The sequence below is a fragment of the Oncorhynchus clarkii genome, chromosome 4 (genome assembly GCF_045791955.1).
Source record: "Oncorhynchus clarkii lewisi isolate Uvic-CL-2024 chromosome 4, UVic_Ocla_1.0, whole genome shotgun sequence".
NCBI lineage: Eukaryota > Metazoa > Chordata > Actinopteri > Salmoniformes > Salmonidae > Oncorhynchus > Oncorhynchus clarkii.
In genome coordinates, this window is record NC_092150.1 from 3,735,615 (window position 1) to 3,754,235 (window position 18,621).

The window sequence follows — 18,621 nt, forward strand, 5'->3', positions numbered from 1 at the left end:
TTTCAAATATGTCTGACAACACATATCTTGTGTTTCAGATGTTTTATAAACAGTTCATACTTTATTAAAACATTTCATTTTGAGCTTGAACTTGATTGTGTATTTATTCTTCACCTTAAACTGATGAATAGTTAGCCTGGTACCTTAAACTGATGAATAGTTAGCCTGGTCCCTTAAACTGATGAATAGTTAGCCTGGTACCTTAAACTGATGAATAGTTAGCCTGGTACCTTAAACTGATGAATAGTTAGCCTGGTACCTTAAACTGAAGAATAGTTAGCCTGGTACCTTAAACTGATGAATAGTTAGCCTGGTACCTTAAACTGATGAATAGTTAGCCTGGTACCTTAAACTGATGAATAGTTAGCCTGGTACCTTAAACTGATGAATAGTTAGCCTGGTACCTTAAACTGATGAATAGTTAGCCTGGTCCCTTAAACTGATGAATAGTTAGCCTGGTACCTTAAACTGATGAATAGTTAGCCTGGTACCTTAAACTGATGAATAGTTAGCCTGGTACCTTAAACTGATGAATAGTTAGCCTGGTCCCTTAAACTGATGAATAGTTAGCCTGGTACCTTAAACTGATGAATAGTTAGCCTGGTACCTTAAACTGATGAATAGTTAGCCTGGTACCTTAAACTGATGAATAGTTAGCCTGGTCCCTGTTGAAGGAATTCTAAATTCCTCTGTTTTATTTCCCAATCAGAATTAAACACTCTGTCAATGCATTTAAGGGTTTGTAAGACCCTATATATTTTATAAGAATGGACAGAGCCCCGGTCTTAAAAGTCAGGTAACAGCGTTTAATTCAAGAGAGTACTGGTATATACACATTTTTCCACAGGTTATAAACTGAAAATGACGTCAGCGTTTTCTAAATGTTCTCTTCATGACACCGGTAGAGAGGCCCTATAGTTCTCGAGCCTTCCCTCCTCTCCTAAAGCCAAGGTCAGTCAGTGTAGATTAGCATTCTAGACAGTCTGGAGATAGTCCGTCCCTGCCATCTGGAGATAGTTCATTCATTTGTACCAAGGCACTGTTCTAAACTCCTGACTATATTATATACAATTGGGAATGGGAGCAAGAGAGAAAATTCATACATGTACAGTACATAATAGCATTTGGACAAGTCAGTCCTGATTGAAATGTATACATAATTAGTCATCATTGATAAACGGTAGTGTAGTAAACAGAGTGTACAGAGTGTACGGTAGTGTAGTAAACAGAGTGAGTACGGTAGTGTAGTAAACAGAGTGAGTACGGTAGTGTAGTAAACAGAGTGAGTACGGTAGTGTAGTAAACAGGGAGTACGGTAGTGTAGTAAACAGAGTGAGTATGGTAGTGTAGTAAACAGGGTGAGTACGGTAGTGTATTAGACAGAGTGAGTACAGTAGTGTATTAAACAGAGTGAGTACGGTAGTGTAGTAAACAGAGTGAGTACGGTAGTGTAGTAAACAGAGTGAGTACGGTAGTGTATTATTAGACAGAGTGAGTACAGTAGTGTAGTAAACAGAGTGAGTACAGTAGTGTAGTAAACAGAGTGAGTACGGTAGTGTATTATTAGACAGAGTGAGTACGGTAGTGTATTATTAGACAGAGTGAGTACAGTAGTGTAGTAAACAGAGTGAGTACGGTAGTGTATTATTAGACAGAGTGAGTACAGTAGTGTAGTAAACAGAGTGAGTACAGTAGTGTAGTAAACAGAGTGAGTACAGTAGTGTAGTAAACAGGGAGTACGGTAGTGTAGTAAACAGAGTGAGTACAGTAGTGTATTATTAGACAGAGTGAGTACAGTAGTGTAGTAAACAGAGTGAGTACGGTAGTGTAGTAAACAGAGTGAGTACGGTAGTGTATTATTAGACAGAGTGAGTACAGTAGTGTAGTAAACAGAGTGAGTACAGTAGTGTAGTAAACAGAGTGAGTACGGTAGTGTATTATTAGACAGAGTGAGTACGGTAGTGTATTATTAGACAGAGTGAGTACAGTAGTGTAGTAAACAGAGTGAGTACGGTAGTGTATTATTAGACAGAGTGAGTACAGTAGTGTAGTAAACAGAGTGAGTACAGTAGTGTAGTAAACAGAGTGAGTACAGTAGTGTAGTAAACAGGGAGTACGGTAGTGTAGTAAACAGAGTGAGTATGGTAGTGTAGTAAACAGAGTGAGTACGGTAGTGTAGTAAACAGAGTGAGTACAGTAGTGTAGTAAACAGAGTGAGTACGGTAGTGTATTATTAGACAGAGTGAGTACAGTAGTGTAGTAAACAGTGTGAGTACAGTAGTGTAGTAAACAGAGTGAGTACAGTAGTGTATTAAACAGAGTGAGTACAGTAGTGTATTAAACAGAGTGAGTACAGTAGTGTATTAAGCAGAGTGAGTACAGTAGTGTAGTAAACAGAGTGAGTACAGTAGTGTATTAAACAGTGTGAGTACAGTAGTGTATTAAACAGAGTGAGTACAGTAGTGTAGTAAACAGAGTGAGTACAGTAGTGTATTAAGCAGAGTGAGTACGGTAGTGTATTAAACAGAGTGAGTACAGTAGTGTATTATTAGACAGAGTGAGTACGGTAGTGTAGTAAACAGGGAGTACGGTAGTGTAGTAAACAGAGTGAGTACGGTAGTGTAGTAAACAGAGTGAGTACGGTAGTGTAGTTAACTGGATATCTAGCTAGCTAGTAGCTACCACAGCCAGTTCAGGTCTAGCATCCAGCCTTAGCCTCTAGCTATCTGTCAGATAGGTTAGCAGGTAGCCTAGAGCGTTGGGACAGTAAACGAAAGGTCTCTGGAACTAATCCCCAAACAAATGATGTGAAAAGTCTGTCAATGTGCCCTTGAACAAGACACTTAACCCGAGGTCTGGATAAGAGTGTCTGCTGATGATGTAAATAGTGCTGTGACAATAGCAGCATCATATTGCTATCTAACAGCTGTTGTGTGTTTGGAAATGTTTTGTAGCCTTTGATTTCAACAGAAGTAAATGAACTTGGCTGGCTTTCCACAGTTGGTGTACTGTTAGAGCCAGAGCTAGCCAAAAAAGTTGGCTAAAGCTGCTATTTTTGCCTCAATCACACTAGATCTGAATCGGGCCTGGAGCCACGAGGGGGCTAAAGGGGGATTAGCCCACTCATTTCAAACTTCATTTTATGTTTTATTTCCCCGTATAAAAATATCAAAAAAGTGTCAATGAGTAACAGGTTGGCGCCAAAAAGTTATCTTATTCCCTCCTGATTCCGTGAATCTTCCAACCGGGTTTTCAAAGAATGTTGGAAGGTTTTTGCAACTACCCAGGAGAGAACTCACCCACTGTCTATATAATAGACCGAGCTCCCTAAGTAACAATGAGATGACAACTGGGACCTTCCTGTTCTATTCCATCTTATGTATCAATATTTTAAAATGTGTTTTTTACATTGGATATAAGTAGAGACTCAGAGATAGAAAATGGATTATCAACACTACAGTTGAGGAACAATGGGAAAGTCATTCTGCTGTGAAAGTTGATAAACTTGTAACCTCACTTTTGAGGTAATGGGCCTTGAATGTTTTGGAACACCAACTGGAGAGCTCTTCTTTGTCTACCCCCATTCAGTATCGACCCCACCCATCTGTTTAAGGATTCACATGTGAGGCCATGTGCTAAACAGAGTGAGTACAGTAGTGTGCTAAACAGAGTAAGTACAGTAGTGTAGTAAACAGAGTCAGTACAGTAGTGTAGTAAACAGAGTGAGTACTGTAGTGTAGTAAACAGAGTGAGTACGGTAGTGTAGTAAACACGGTGAGTACTGTAGTGTAGTAAACAGAGTCAGTACAGTAGGGTGCTAAACAGAGTAAGTACAGTAGTGTAGTAAACAGAGTGAGTACAGTAGTGTAGTAAACAGAGTGAGTACAGTACTGTGCTAAACAGTGTGAGTACAGTAGTGTAGTAAACAGAGTGAGTGCTAAACAGAGTGAGTACAGTAGTGGAGTAAACAGAGTGAGTACGGCAGTGTAGTAAACAGGGTGAGTACTGTAGTGTAGTAAACAGAGTGAGTACGGTAGTGTAGTAAACAGGGTGAGTACTGTAGTGTAGTAAACAGAGTCAGTACAGTAGTGTGCTAAACAGAGTAAGTACAGTAGTGTAGTAAACAGAGTCAGTACAGTAGTGTAGTAAACAGAGTGAGTACTGTAGTGTAGTAAACAGAGTGAGTACGGTAGTGTAGTAAACAGAGTGAGTACAGTAGTGGAGTAAACAGAGTGAGTACTGTATTGTAGTAAACAGGGTGAGTACAGTAGTGTAGTAAACAGAGTGAGTACGGCAGTGTAGTAAACAGAGTGAATTACAGTAGTGTATTATTAAACAGAGTGAGTACAGTAGTGTAGTAAACAGAGTGAGTACTGTACTGTGCTAAACAGAGTGAGTACTGTAGTGTAGTAAACAGAGTGAGTACGGTAGTGTAGTAAACAGATTATGGTAGTGTATTAAACAGAGTGAGTACGGGAGTGTAGTAAACAGAGTGAGTACAGTAGTGTATTAAACAGAGTGAGTACAGTAGTGTAGTAAACAGAGTGAGTACGGTAGTGTATTAATAAACAGAGTGAGTACGGGAGTGTATTATTAAACAGAGTGAGTACAGTAGTGTATTAAACAGAGTGAGTACGGTAGTGTATTAAACAGAGTGAGTACTGTGGTGTAGTAAACAGAGTGAGTACAGTAGTGTAGTAAACAGAGAGTACTGCAGTGTAGTAAACAGAGTGAGTACAGTAGTGTAGTAAACAGAGTGAGTACTGTAGTGTAGTAAACAGAGTGAGTACAGTAGTGTAGTAAACAGTGTGAGCACAGTAGTGTAGTAAACACAGTGAGTACGGTAGTGTAGTAAACAGAGTGAGTACAGTAGTGTAGTAAACAGGGTGAGTACAGTAGTGTAGTAAACATGGTGAGTACAGTAGTGTAGTAAACAGTGTGAGTACAGTAGTGTAGTAAACAGTGTGTACAGTAGTGTAGTAAACAGACTGAGTACAGTAGTGTAGTAAACAGGCTGAGTACAGTAGTGTAGTAAACAGTTTAGAGTAGTGTAGTAAACGGAGTGAGTACAGTAGTGTAGTAAACAGTGAGTACAGTGAGTACAGTAGTGTAGTAAACAGTGAGTACAGTAGTGTACTAAACAGAGTGAGTACTTTAGTGTACTAAACAGAGTACAGTAGTGTACTAAACAGGGTGAGTACTGTAGTGTAGTAAACAGTGAGTACAGTAGTGTAGTAAACAGTGTGAGTACAGTAGTGTACTAAACAGACTGAGTACAGTAGTGTAGTAAACAGGCTGAGTACAGTAGTGTATTAAACAGTGAGTACAGTAGTGTAGTAAACAGTGAGTACAGTAGTGTACTAAACAGAGTGAGTACTTTAGTGTACTAAACAGAGTACAGTAGTGTACTAAACAGGGTGAGTACTGTAGTGTAGTAAACAGTGAGTACAGTAGTGTAGTAAACAGTGTGAGTACAGTAGTGTACTAAACAGAGTGAGTACAGTAGTGTAGTAAACAGTGTGAGTACAGTAGTGTAGTAAACAGAGTGAGTACAGTAGTGTATTAAACAGAGTGAGTACAGTAGTGTATTAAGCAGAGTGAGTACAGTAGTGTAGTAAACAGAGTGAGTACAGTAGTGTATTAAACAGTGTGAGTACAGTAGTGTATTAAACAGAGTGAGTACAGTAGTGTATTAAACAGAGTGAGTACAGTAGTGTATTAAGCAGAGTGAGTACAGTAGTGTAGTAAACAGAGTGAGTACAGTAGTGTATTAAACAGTGTGAGTACAGTAGTGTATTAAACAGAGTGAGTACAGTAGTGTAGTAAACAGAGTGAGTACAGTAGTGTATTAAGCAGAGTGAGTACGGTAGTGTATTAAACAGAGTGAGTACAGTAGTGTATTATTAGACAGAGTGAGTACGGTAGTGTAGTAAACAGGGAGTACGGTAGTGTAGTAAACAGAGTGAGTACGGTAGTGTAGTAAACAGAGTGAGTACGGTAGTGTAGTTAACTGGATATCTAGCTAGCTAGTAGCTACCACAGCCAGTTCAGGTCTAGCATCCAGCCTTAGCCTCTAGCTATCTGTCAGATAGGTTAGCAGGTAGCCTAGAGCGTTGGGACAGTAAACGAAAGGTCTCTGGAACTAATCCCCAAACAAATGATGTGAAAAGTCTGTCAATGTGCCCTTGAACAAGACACTTAACCCGAGGTCTGGATAAGAGTGTCTGCTGATGATGTAAATAGTGCTGTGACAATAGCAGCATCATATTGCTATCTAACAGCTGTTGTGTGTTTGGAAATGTTTTGTAGCCTTTGATTTCAACAGAAGTAAATGAACTTGGCTGGCTTTCCACAGTTGGTGTACTGTTAGAGCCAGAGCTAGCCAAAAAAGTTGGCTAAAGCTGCTATTTTTGCCTCAATCACACTAGATCTGAATCGGGCCTGGAGCCACGAGGGGGCTAAAGGGGGATTAGCCCACTCATTTCAAACTTCATTTTATGTTTTATTTCCCCGTATAAAAATATCAAAAAAGTGTCAATGAGTAACAGGTTGGCGCCAAAAAGTTATCTTATTCCCTCCTGATTCCGTGAATCTTCCAACCGGGTTTTCAAAGAATGTTGGAAGGTTTTTGCAACTACCCAGGAGAGAACTCACCCACTGTCTATATAATAGACCGAGCTCCCTAAGTAACAATGAGATGACAACTGGGACCTTCCTGTTCTATTCCATCTTATGTATCAATATTTTAAAATGTGTTTTTTACATTGGATATAAGTAGAGACTCAGAGATAGAAAATGGATTATCAACACTACAGTTGAGGAACAATGGGAAAGTCATTCTGCTGTGAAAGTTGATAAACTTGTAACCTCACTTTTGAGGTAATGGGCCTTGAATGTTTTGGAACACCAACTGGAGAGCTCTTCTTTGTCTACCCCCATTCAGTATCGACCCCACCCATCTGTTTAAGGATTCACATGTGAGGCCATGTGCTAAACAGAGTGAGTACAGTAGTGTGCTAAACAGAGTAAGTACAGTAGTGTAGTAAACAGAGTCAGTACAGTAGTGTAGTAAACAGAGTGAGTACTGTAGTGTAGTAAACAGAGTGAGTACGGTAGTGTAGTAAACACGGTGAGTACTGTAGTGTAGTAAACAGAGTCAGTACAGTAGGGTGCTAAACAGAGTAAGTACAGTAGTGTAGTAAACAGAGTGAGTACAGTAGTGTAGTAAACAGAGTGAGTACAGTACTGTGCTAAACAGTGTGAGTACAGTAGTGTAGTAAACAGAGTGAGTGCTAAACAGAGTGAGTACAGTAGTGGAGTAAACAGAGTGAGTACGGCAGTGTAGTAAACAGGGTGAGTACTGTAGTGTAGTAAACAGAGTGAGTACGGTAGTGTAGTAAACAGGGTGAGTACTGTAGTGTAGTAAACAGAGTCAGTACAGTAGTGTGCTAAACAGAGTAAGTACAGTAGTGTAGTAAACAGAGTCAGTACAGTAGTGTAGTAAACAGAGTGAGTACTGTAGTGTAGTAAACAGAGTGAGTACGGTAGTGTAGTAAACAGAGTGAGTACAGTAGTGGAGTAAACAGAGTGAGTACTGTATTGTAGTAAACAGGGTGAGTACAGTAGTGTAGTAAACAGAGTGAGTACGGCAGTGTAGTAAACAGAGTGAATTACAGTAGTGTATTATTAAACAGAGTGAGTACAGTAGTGTAGTAAACAGAGTGAGTACTGTACTGTGCTAAACAGAGTGAGTACTGTAGTGTAGTAAACAGAGTGAGTACGGTAGTGTAGTAAACAGATTATGGTAGTGTATTAAACAGAGTGAGTACGGGAGTGTAGTAAACAGAGTGAGTACAGTAGTGTATTAAACAGAGTGAGTACAGTAGTGTAGTAAACAGAGTGAGTACGGTAGTGTATTAATAAACAGAGTGAGTACGGGAGTGTATTATTAAACAGAGTGAGTACAGTAGTGTATTAAACAGAGTGAGTACGGTAGTGTATTAAACAGAGTGAGTACTGTGGTGTAGTAAACAGAGTGAGTACAGTAGTGTAGTAAACAGAGAGTACTGCAGTGTAGTAAACAGAGTGAGTACAGTAGTGTAGTAAACAGAGTGAGTACTGTAGTGTAGTAAACAGAGTGAGTACAGTAGTGTAGTAAACAGTGTGAGCACAGTAGTGTAGTAAACACAGTGAGTACGGTAGTGTAGTAAACAGAGTGAGTACAGTAGTGTAGTAAACAGGGTGAGTACAGTAGTGTAGTAAACATGGTGAGTACAGTAGTGTAGTAAACAGTGTGAGTACAGTAGTGTAGTAAACAGTGTGTACAGTAGTGTAGTAAACAGACTGAGTACAGTAGTGTAGTAAACAGGCTGAGTACAGTAGTGTAGTAAACAGTTTAGAGTAGTGTAGTAAACGGAGTGAGTACAGTAGTGTAGTAAACAGTGAGTACAGTGAGTACAGTAGTGTAGTAAACAGTGAGTACAGTAGTGTACTAAACAGAGTGAGTACTTTAGTGTACTAAACAGAGTACAGTAGTGTACTAAACAGGGTGAGTACTGTAGTGTAGTAAACAGTGAGTACAGTAGTGTAGTAAACAGTGTGAGTACAGTAGTGTACTAAACAGACTGAGTACAGTAGTGTAGTAAACAGGCTGAGTACAGTAGTGTATTAAACAGTGAGTACAGTAGTGTAGTAAACAGTGAGTACAGTAGTGTACTAAACAGAGTGAGTACTTTAGTGTACTAAACAGAGTACAGTAGTGTACTAAACAGGGTGAGTACTGTAGTGTAGTAAACAGTGAGTACAGTAGTGTAGTAAACAGTGTGAGTACAGTAGTGTACTAAACAGAGTGAGTACAGTAGTGTAGTAAACAGTGTGAGTACAGTAGTGTAGTAAACAGAGTGAGTACAGTAGTGTATTAAACAGAGTGAGTACAGTAGTGTATTAAGCAGAGTGAGTACAGTAGTGTAGTAAACAGAGTGAGTACAGTAGTGTATTAAACAGTGTGAGTACAGTAGTGTATTAAACAGAGTGAGTACAGTAGTGTATTAAACAGAGTGAGTACAGTAGTGTATTAAGCAGAGTGAGTACAGTAGTGTAGTAAACAGAGTGAGTACAGTAGTGTATTAAACAGTGTGAGTACAGTAGTGTATTAAACAGAGTGAGTACAGTAGTGTAGTAAACAGAGTGAGTACAGTAGTGTATTAAGCAGAGTGAGTACGGTAGTGTATTAAACAGAGTGAGTACAGTAGTGTATTATTAGACAGAGTGAGTACGGTAGTGTAGTAAACAGGGAGTACGGTAGTGTAGTAAACAGAGTGAGTACGGTAGTGTAGTAAACAGAGTGAGTACGGTAGTGTAGTTAACTGGATATCTAGCTAGCTAGTAGCTACCACAGCCAGTTCAGGTCTAGCATCCAGCCTTAGCCTCTAGCTATCTGTCAGATAGGTTAGCAGGTAGCCTAGAGCGTTGGGACAGTAAACGAAAGGTCTCTGGAACTAATCCCCAAACAAATGATGTGAAAAGTCTGTCAATGTGCCCTTGAACAAGACACTTAACCCGAGGTCTGGATAAGAGTGTCTGCTGATGATGTAAATAGTGCTGTGACAATAGCAGCATCATATTGCTATCTAACAGCTGTTGTGTGTTTGGAAATGTTTTGTAGCCTTTGATTTCAACAGAAGTAAATGAACTTGGCTGGCTTTCCACAGTTGGTGTACTGTTAGAGCCAGAGCTAGCCAAAAAAGTTGGCTAAAGCTGCTATTTTTGCCTCAATCACACTAGATCTGAATCGGGCCTGGAGCCACGAGGGGGCTAAAGGGGGATTAGCCCACTCATTTCAAACTTCATTTTATGTTTTATTTCCCCGTATAAAAATATCAAAAAAGTGTCAATGAGTAACAGGTTGGCGCCAAAAAGTTATCTTATTCCCTCCTGATTCCGTGAATCTTCCAACCGGGTTTTCAAAGAATGTTGGAAGGTTTTTGCAACTACCCAGGAGAGAACTCACCCACTGTCTATATAATAGACCGAGCTCCCTAAGTAACAATGAGATGACAACTGGGACCTTCCTGTTCTATTCCATCTTATGTATCAATATTTTAAAATGTGTTTTTTACATTGGATATAAGTAGAGACTCAGAGATAGAAAATGGATTATCAACACTACAGTTGAGGAACAATGGGAAAGTCATTCTGCTGTGAAAGTTGATAAACTTGTAACCTCACTTTTGAGGTAATGGGCCTTGAATGTTTTGGAACACCAACTGGAGAGCTCTTCTTTGTCTACCCCCATTCAGTATCGACCCCACCCATCTGTTTAAGGATTCACATGTGAGGCCATGTGCTAAACAGAGTGAGTACAGTAGTGTGCTAAACAGAGTAAGTACAGTAGTGTAGTAAACAGAGTCAGTACAGTAGTGTAGTAAACAGAGTGAGTACTGTAGTGTAGTAAACAGAGTGAGTACGGTAGTGTAGTAAACACGGTGAGTACTGTAGTGTAGTAAACAGAGTCAGTACAGTAGGGTGCTAAACAGAGTAAGTACAGTAGTGTAGTAAACAGAGTGAGTACAGTAGTGTAGTAAACAGAGTGAGTACAGTACTGTGCTAAACAGTGTGAGTACAGTAGTGTAGTAAACAGAGTGAGTGCTAAACAGAGTGAGTACAGTAGTGGAGTAAACAGAGTGAGTACGGCAGTGTAGTAAACAGGGTGAGTACTGTAGTGTAGTAAACAGAGTGAGTACGGTAGTGTAGTAAACAGGGTGAGTACTGTAGTGTAGTAAACAGAGTCAGTACAGTAGTGTGCTAAACAGAGTAAGTACAGTAGTGTAGTAAACAGAGTCAGTACAGTAGTGTAGTAAACAGAGTGAGTACTGTAGTGTAGTAAACAGAGTGAGTACGGTAGTGTAGTAAACAGAGTGAGTACAGTAGTGGAGTAAACAGAGTGAGTACTGTATTGTAGTAAACAGGGTGAGTACAGTAGTGTAGTAAACAGAGTGAGTACGGCAGTGTAGTAAACAGAGTGAATTACAGTAGTGTATTATTAAACAGAGTGAGTACAGTAGTGTAGTAAACAGAGTGAGTACTGTACTGTGCTAAACAGAGTGAGTACTGTAGTGTAGTAAACAGAGTGAGTACGGTAGTGTAGTAAACAGATTATGGTAGTGTATTAAACAGAGTGAGTACGGGAGTGTAGTAAACAGAGTGAGTACAGTAGTGTATTAAACAGAGTGAGTACAGTAGTGTAGTAAACAGAGTGAGTACGGTAGTGTATTAATAAACAGAGTGAGTACGGGAGTGTATTATTAAACAGAGTGAGTACAGTAGTGTATTAAACAGAGTGAGTACGGTAGTGTATTAAACAGAGTGAGTACTGTGGTGTAGTAAACAGAGTGAGTACAGTAGTGTAGTAAACAGAGAGTACTGCAGTGTAGTAAACAGAGTGAGTACAGTAGTGTAGTAAACAGAGTGAGTACAGTAGTGTAGTAAACAGTGTGAGCACAGTAGTGTAGTAAACACAGTGAGTACGGTAGTGTAGTAAACAGAGTGAGTACAGTAGTGTAGTAAACAGGGTGAGTACAGTAGTGTAGTAAACATGGTGAGTACAGTAGTGTAGTAAACAGTGTGAGTACAGTAGTGTAGTAAACAGTGTGTACAGTAGTGTAGTAAACAGACTGAGTACAGTAGTGTAGTAAACAGGCTGAGTACAGTAGTGTAGTAAACAGTTTAGAGTAGTGTAGTAAACGGAGTGAGTACAGTAGTGTAGTAAACAGTGAGTACAGTGAGTACAGTAGTGTAGTAAACAGTGAGTACAGTAGTGTACTAAACAGGGTGAGTACTGTAGTGTAGTAAACAGTGAGTACAGTAGTGTAGTAAACAGTGTGAGTACAGTAGTGTACTAAACAGACTGAGTACAGTAGTGTAGTAAACAGGCTGAGTACAGTAGTGTATTAAACAGTGAGTACAGTAGTGTAGTAAACAGTGAGTACAGTAGTGTACTAAACAGAGTGAGTACTTTAGTGTACTAAACAGAGTACAGTAGTGTACTAAACAGGGTGAGTACTGTAGTGTAGTAAACAGTGAGTACAGTAGTGTAGTAAACAGTGTGAGTACAGTAGTGTACTAAACAGACTGAGTACAGTAGTGTAGTAAACAGGCTGAGTACAGTAGTGTATTAAACAGAGTATGGTAGTGTACTAAACAGAGTGAGTACTGTAGTGTAGTAAACAGAGTGAGTACGGTAGTCTGTCTGTAGACAGTGATACCCTCTTAAGGACATTTCCAAATCTAACTGTGGGTAGCTCAGGACCTGAAGTAGGGATACGCATTTCCTTGATACCATTTAAAATGACGTTTTCAGGTTTGTGGAAATGTGAAATGAATGTAGGAGAATATAACACAGTAGATCTGGTAAAAGATAATACAAACAAAACATATGTTTTTTCTTCCTCTCTTTGAAATACAAGAGATGGGCCAGAATGTAATATTTCAGGTTTGAGACAATTTAGACTTTGGCCATTTAATGGCAGCAGTGTATTTGCAAAGTTTAAGACTGATCCAATGAACCATTCTGTTCAAAATGTTGTATCGAGACCTCCTAATGGTATTATTTCACTGTAATAGCTACTGTAAATTGGAGAGGGCAGTTAGATTAACAAGAATTTAAGCTTTCTGCCAATATCAGATATGTCTATGTCCTGGGAAATGTTCTTGTTACTTACAACCTCATGCTAATCACATTAGCCTATGTTAGCTCAACCTCATGCTAATCACATTAGCCTACGTTAGCTCAACCTCATGCTAATCACATTAGCCTATGTTAGCTCAACCTCATGCTAATCACATTAGCCTACGTTAGCTCAACCTCATGCTAATCACATTAGCCTATGTTAGCTCAACCTCATGCTAATCACATTAGCCTACGTTAGCTCAACCTCATGCTAATCACATTAGCCTACGTTAGCTCAACCTCATGCTAATCACATTAGCCTACGTTAGCTCAACCGTCTCACAGGGGGAGACCGATCCCGTAGAGGATAATGCCCTTTTAGTGTAACACCAGATCCCAAATGATTTCACAACTTGAATCTGTTTACACATTTTATTGTTTTTAATACTTCATTTGTGGAGGTGAAGAATCGTTTCAACTCATTTTGAGCATTTTTTATGAAAGTTAAACTACACCTCTTCAGTTATGTTAACCTATATTATAATTCTAATAGTCTGTTTATCATCATGAACCTCCTCTGTTGTCTGTCTAGAAACGGTGCTGTTACAGATACTGCTTGTGTTTATCATCATGAACCTCCTCTGTTGTCTGTCTAGAAACGGTGCTGATACAGATACTGTTTGTGTTTATCATCATGAACCTCCTCTGTTGTCTGTCTAGAAACGGTGCTGTTACAGAAACTGCTTGTGTTTATCATCATGTGATGGTAGATTAGAACCTTTTCTTAATGTTTAATGTGAAAACAAGGTTCATTTTATTCTAATTGTGAAGATGAATCAAAACATTTAGGCATTAAAGTCAATACATTGAAGCAAGGTGTTAGGTTGTAAACAGATGACTTCAAACGAATGCAGAGAAAAGCTCAAACAGAGTTTATTCAACCCACTGAATGCTGCATTTATATGCCATAGCTTGCACATAACCAAACAATAATTGATACGTCAAGACAAAGGTAGGGGTGTGACTTCTCAGAAATGTCCTTCTGTTTCCCAGAACTGCCTGTTGGTCTGTTGTTGAGCGGCTGGTATCACCCCTCCCCCATTATCCCCCATGTTGTTCCACCTCCTTGTGGGAGGAGCCAGGCGAGGCCACAGATCAGGTAAGTACAGATTCTTCTCCAGTGATGTCAACGTGATATTATCTCTGTTACACTGAACACATATCCTACATCTAGAGGAAGTTGATTTACAAACAGCAGAATGTTCTGTAGGTGTTCTGATTGGGGTGATTGTGTGTTCCAGCTTCCAGATCTAGAGGAAGTTGATTTACAAACAGCAGAATGTTCTGTAGGTGTTCTGATTGGGGTGATTGTGTGTTCCAGCTTCCAGATCTAGAGGAAGTTGATTTACAAACAGCAGAATGTTCTGTATGTGTTCTGATTGGGGTGATTGTGTGTTCCAGCTTCCAGATCTAGAGGAAGTTGATTTACAAACAGCAGAATGTTCTGTAGGTGTTCTGATTGGGGTGATTGTGTGTTCCAGCTTCCAGATCTAGAGGAAGTTGATTTACAAACAGCAGAATGTTCTGTAGGTGTTCTGATTGGGGTGATTGTGTGTTCCAGCTTCCACTGCCAACAAGGATCACAACTTCTTAACCCATTACATTGGTGTCAACCATACTTTTATTCAGTCTAATCCAGAGAACCCAGTTGTAAATCTTTTTTTTATCATAACAAACTGTCTAAAGTTTCCAGACATATATTTTAGAGTTTATTAACAGTTGGTAATAAATCAGTATTTCTGATGTTTTTCTTGTTTTGTTTGTTCATCCTGTTTTGACCTCCAGACTCCTCCATCTCATCCCACCAACTCTGTCAGTCCACCAGGCCACACCAGTAACAGCCATATCTTCACGTCATGTAGCTTCAGTACCATCTCATCCCACCAACTCTGTCAGTCCACCAGGCCACACCAGTAACAGCCATATCTTCACGTCACGTAGCTTCAGTACCATCTCATCCCACCAACTCTGTCAGTCCACCAGGCCACACCAGTAACAGCCATATCTTCACGTCACGTAGCTTCAGTACCATCTCATCCCACCAACTCTGTCAGTCCACCAGGCCACTGCAGTAACAGCCATATCTTCACGTCATGTAGCTTCAGTACCATCTCATCCCACCAACTCTGTCAGTCCACCAGGCCACTGCAGTAACAGCCATATCTTCACGTCACGTAGCTTCAGTACCATCTCATCCCACCAACTCTGTCAGTCCACCAGGCCACACCAGTAACAGCCATATCTTCACGTCACGTAGCTTCAGTACCATCTCATCCCACCAACTCTGTCAGTCCACCAGGCCACACCAGTAACAGCCATATCTTCACATCATGTAGCTTCAGTACCATCTCATCCCACCAACTCTGTCAGTCCACCAGGCCACACCAGTAACAGCCATATCTTCACGTCACGTAGCTTCAGTACCATCTCATCCCACCAACTCTGTCAGTCCACCAGGCCACTGCAGTAACAGCCATATCTAATTATTTGTAACGGCTTTCTTCTGTCGAAGGAGAGTCGGATGCAGCGTGGTCAGTTCGATACATCTTTAATAATGAAAAAACACGAACAAACAAAAACAACAAACGGAACGTGAAAACCTATACAGCCTATCTGGTGAAATACATACACACTGAGACAGGAACAATCACCCACGACATACTCAAAGAATATGGCTGCCTAAATATGGTTCCCAATCAGAGACAACGATAAACACCTGACTCTGATTGAGAACCGCCTCAGGCAGCCATAGGCTATGCTGGACACCCCACCAAAACCCCATGACAAAAACGCACCACAATAACCCATGTCACACCCTGGCCTGACCAAATAAATGAAGACAAACATACATACTTCGACCAGGGCGTGACATTATTATAATGTAACCATGACAATGGATTCCTGACATAGTTGGAGCGCCTTCCACCAGCACCTCTAGCTGGGGGAACTTGGGAAAATAAACCAAAGCTCTATTAAACCAGTATGTTGTTGTTCCTGTTTGAAGGGAGGAAAGGGCTCCTGAAGATTGAAATAGTGTTCTTCAATTGTTTTTAATGCCTAATCTTTTACGTGAATGTGTAGTGATTTTACAAATACATTTTGCTCTATCGGGAAACTGATCAGACAGGCAAGCAGGCACGATGGAACACGCCTCCACACACGACACACCCACATCCTGTTAGGCAGGCACGATGGAACACGCCTCCACACACGACACACCCACATCCTGTTAGATCACCTGATTAAGCTGATAAATACTCAACAACAGTCCCAATTTATTGACAACAAATGTTGTTAAAAATAATCTTTTTTCAGTCTAGTCACATCTACATCTTATCCAGTCGTTTTGCATTTGCGGAGGTGGAACATAAAATGGGGGTAAGATTATTTTAAAACTAATTTGTAGCATTTCTTATGAAAGCTAACTGAAGAGGTAAAGTTTGTTAACCTATATTCTTGCTCTAATAGTCTGTTAATCAAAAAATCATGAACATCCTTCAGTGTCTGTCTAGAAACGGTGCTGTTACAGATACTGCTTGTGTTTATCATCATGAACCTCCTCTGTTGTCTGTCTAGAAACGGTGCTGTTACAGATACTGCTTGTGTTTATCATCATGAACCTCCTCTGTTGTCTGTCTAGAAACGGTGCTGTTACAGATACTGCTTGTGTTTGTCGTCGTATGATTAAAAATCATGTCACTTCCTATTCGTGTTTAATGTAAAAACAAGGTTAAACTAATACTGTTCTGGTCTTTTTTCCCATTGTTTTCAGGATAATGACGATGAAAACCAACATTTCGGCTTTAAAGTAAATAGTGAGGAAAATGGCAATGGGAAAAATAAATTCATCACAATTATTATGGAGCACGGTTCACAAAAAGAACACGTACCTATTGATCCTGATGACCAAAACTTTAAACAAGGTTTCTCAAAAGAAACGTGTAAACGCAAGTTCGACTTCTTAGGTCCTTTTGATCCAAATACTGTATTTAAACAGTTATCTTTCCTAAAACCAAATAACATCTCTGAAGAAAGTAACTATGTGATTTACATCAATAGTCCGTATGATTATTTCAACGTAATCATCTATTTCTGGGAAAATCAGGAACAAATAAAAAGTGTAACAGACCAGATTTATATAATTTCAGGGTGTTATATTTCTAGAATGGATAGGAAGGACTTCTATATTAATACTGAGCTCAGAATTAATGATACAGACATTGACACTGCTATTGAGGATGGAAAACTTAATGTATCTGCTATTAAAGGAGAACATTTTAAATATGTCCCATATAGTACATTAGATACTGAGGTATCGAATAACCTAGATTTCAGTCTTGCTCTCACTAATATAATCTTTGGAAATCAGGAAAAACTTCTTTGTATAGCTAAGCATTTTGACATCACTGCTTTACTTGCGGTTTCATTGTCAGAGGTAATCAGAAATCCTGTGATGGTATTTATTAACCTAATTGCAATGAGAATGAATTCCTTACAAGTTTGGACTGACTTCCGTAATCACCTGCCACCTCTAGCTGGGGGAACATGGAAAAAACAACAGGAGTACTGTCCCAAATTTATGACACGACTAAACCTTTTTTTTTTCAAAAACAGTTTCTGAAACATTTTCTGAAATGATTTGAACATGGATTTTCTTTGATAAATTTAATTAAATAAACCTTTTTCTTCTAATTTGTGGCATTTCTTATGAAAGTTAACTGAAGAGGTAAAGTTTGTTAACCTATATTCTTGCTCTAATAGTCTGTTAATCAAAACATCATGAACCTACTCTGTTGTCTGTCTAGAAACGGTGCTGTTACAGAAACTGTTTGTGTTTATCATCGTATGATTAAAAATCATGTCACTTCCTCTTCGTGTTTAATGTAAAAACAAGGTTAAACTAATACTGTTCTGGTCTTTTTTCCCATTGTTTTCAGGATAATGACAATGAAAACCAACATTTCGGCTTTAAAGTAAATATTGAGGAAAATGGCAATGGGGAAAATAAATTAATCAATAATATTATTATGGAGCACGGTTTTGAAAGAGGACACGTTAGTATTGATCCTGCTGACCAAGACATTAAACAAGGTTTCTCAAAAGAAATGTGTAAACGCAAGTTCGACTTCTTAGGTCCTTTTGATCCAAATACTGTATTTAAACAGTTATCTTTCCTAAAACCAAATAACATCTCTGAAGAAAGTAACTATGTGATTTACATCAATAGCCCGTATGATTATTTCAACGTAATCATCTATTTCTGGGAAAATCAGGAACAAATAAAAAGTGTAACAGAACTGATTTATATAATATCAGGGTGTTATATTTCTAGAATGGATAGGAAGAACTTCTATATTAATACTGAGCTCAGAATTAACAATACAGATATTGAGCTTGCTATTAAGGAAGGCACACTTAACGTATCTGATATTGTAATTAAAGGAACACATTTAAATCATGTCCCATATAGTACATTAGATAATAAGATATCGAAGAACCTAGATTTCGGTCTTGCTCTCACTGATATAATCTTTGGAAATCAGGAAAAACTTATTTGGATAACTAATCATTCTGACATCATTGCTTTACTTGCGGTTTCATTGTCAGAGGTAATCAGAAATCCTGTGATGGTATTTATTAACCTAATTGCAATGAGAATGAATTCCTTACAAGTTTGGACTGACTTCCGTAATCACCTGCCACTAGCTGGGGGAACATGGAAAAAACAACAGGAGTACTGTCCCAAATTTATGACACTACTAAAACTTTTTCTTTCAAAAACAGTTTCTGAAACATTTTCTGAAATGATTTGAACATGGATTTTCTTTGATAAATTTAATTCATTTGAAAAAGTTGTCCTTCATGGAAAGGGCGGGTGGTGGAGGGTCCAAATA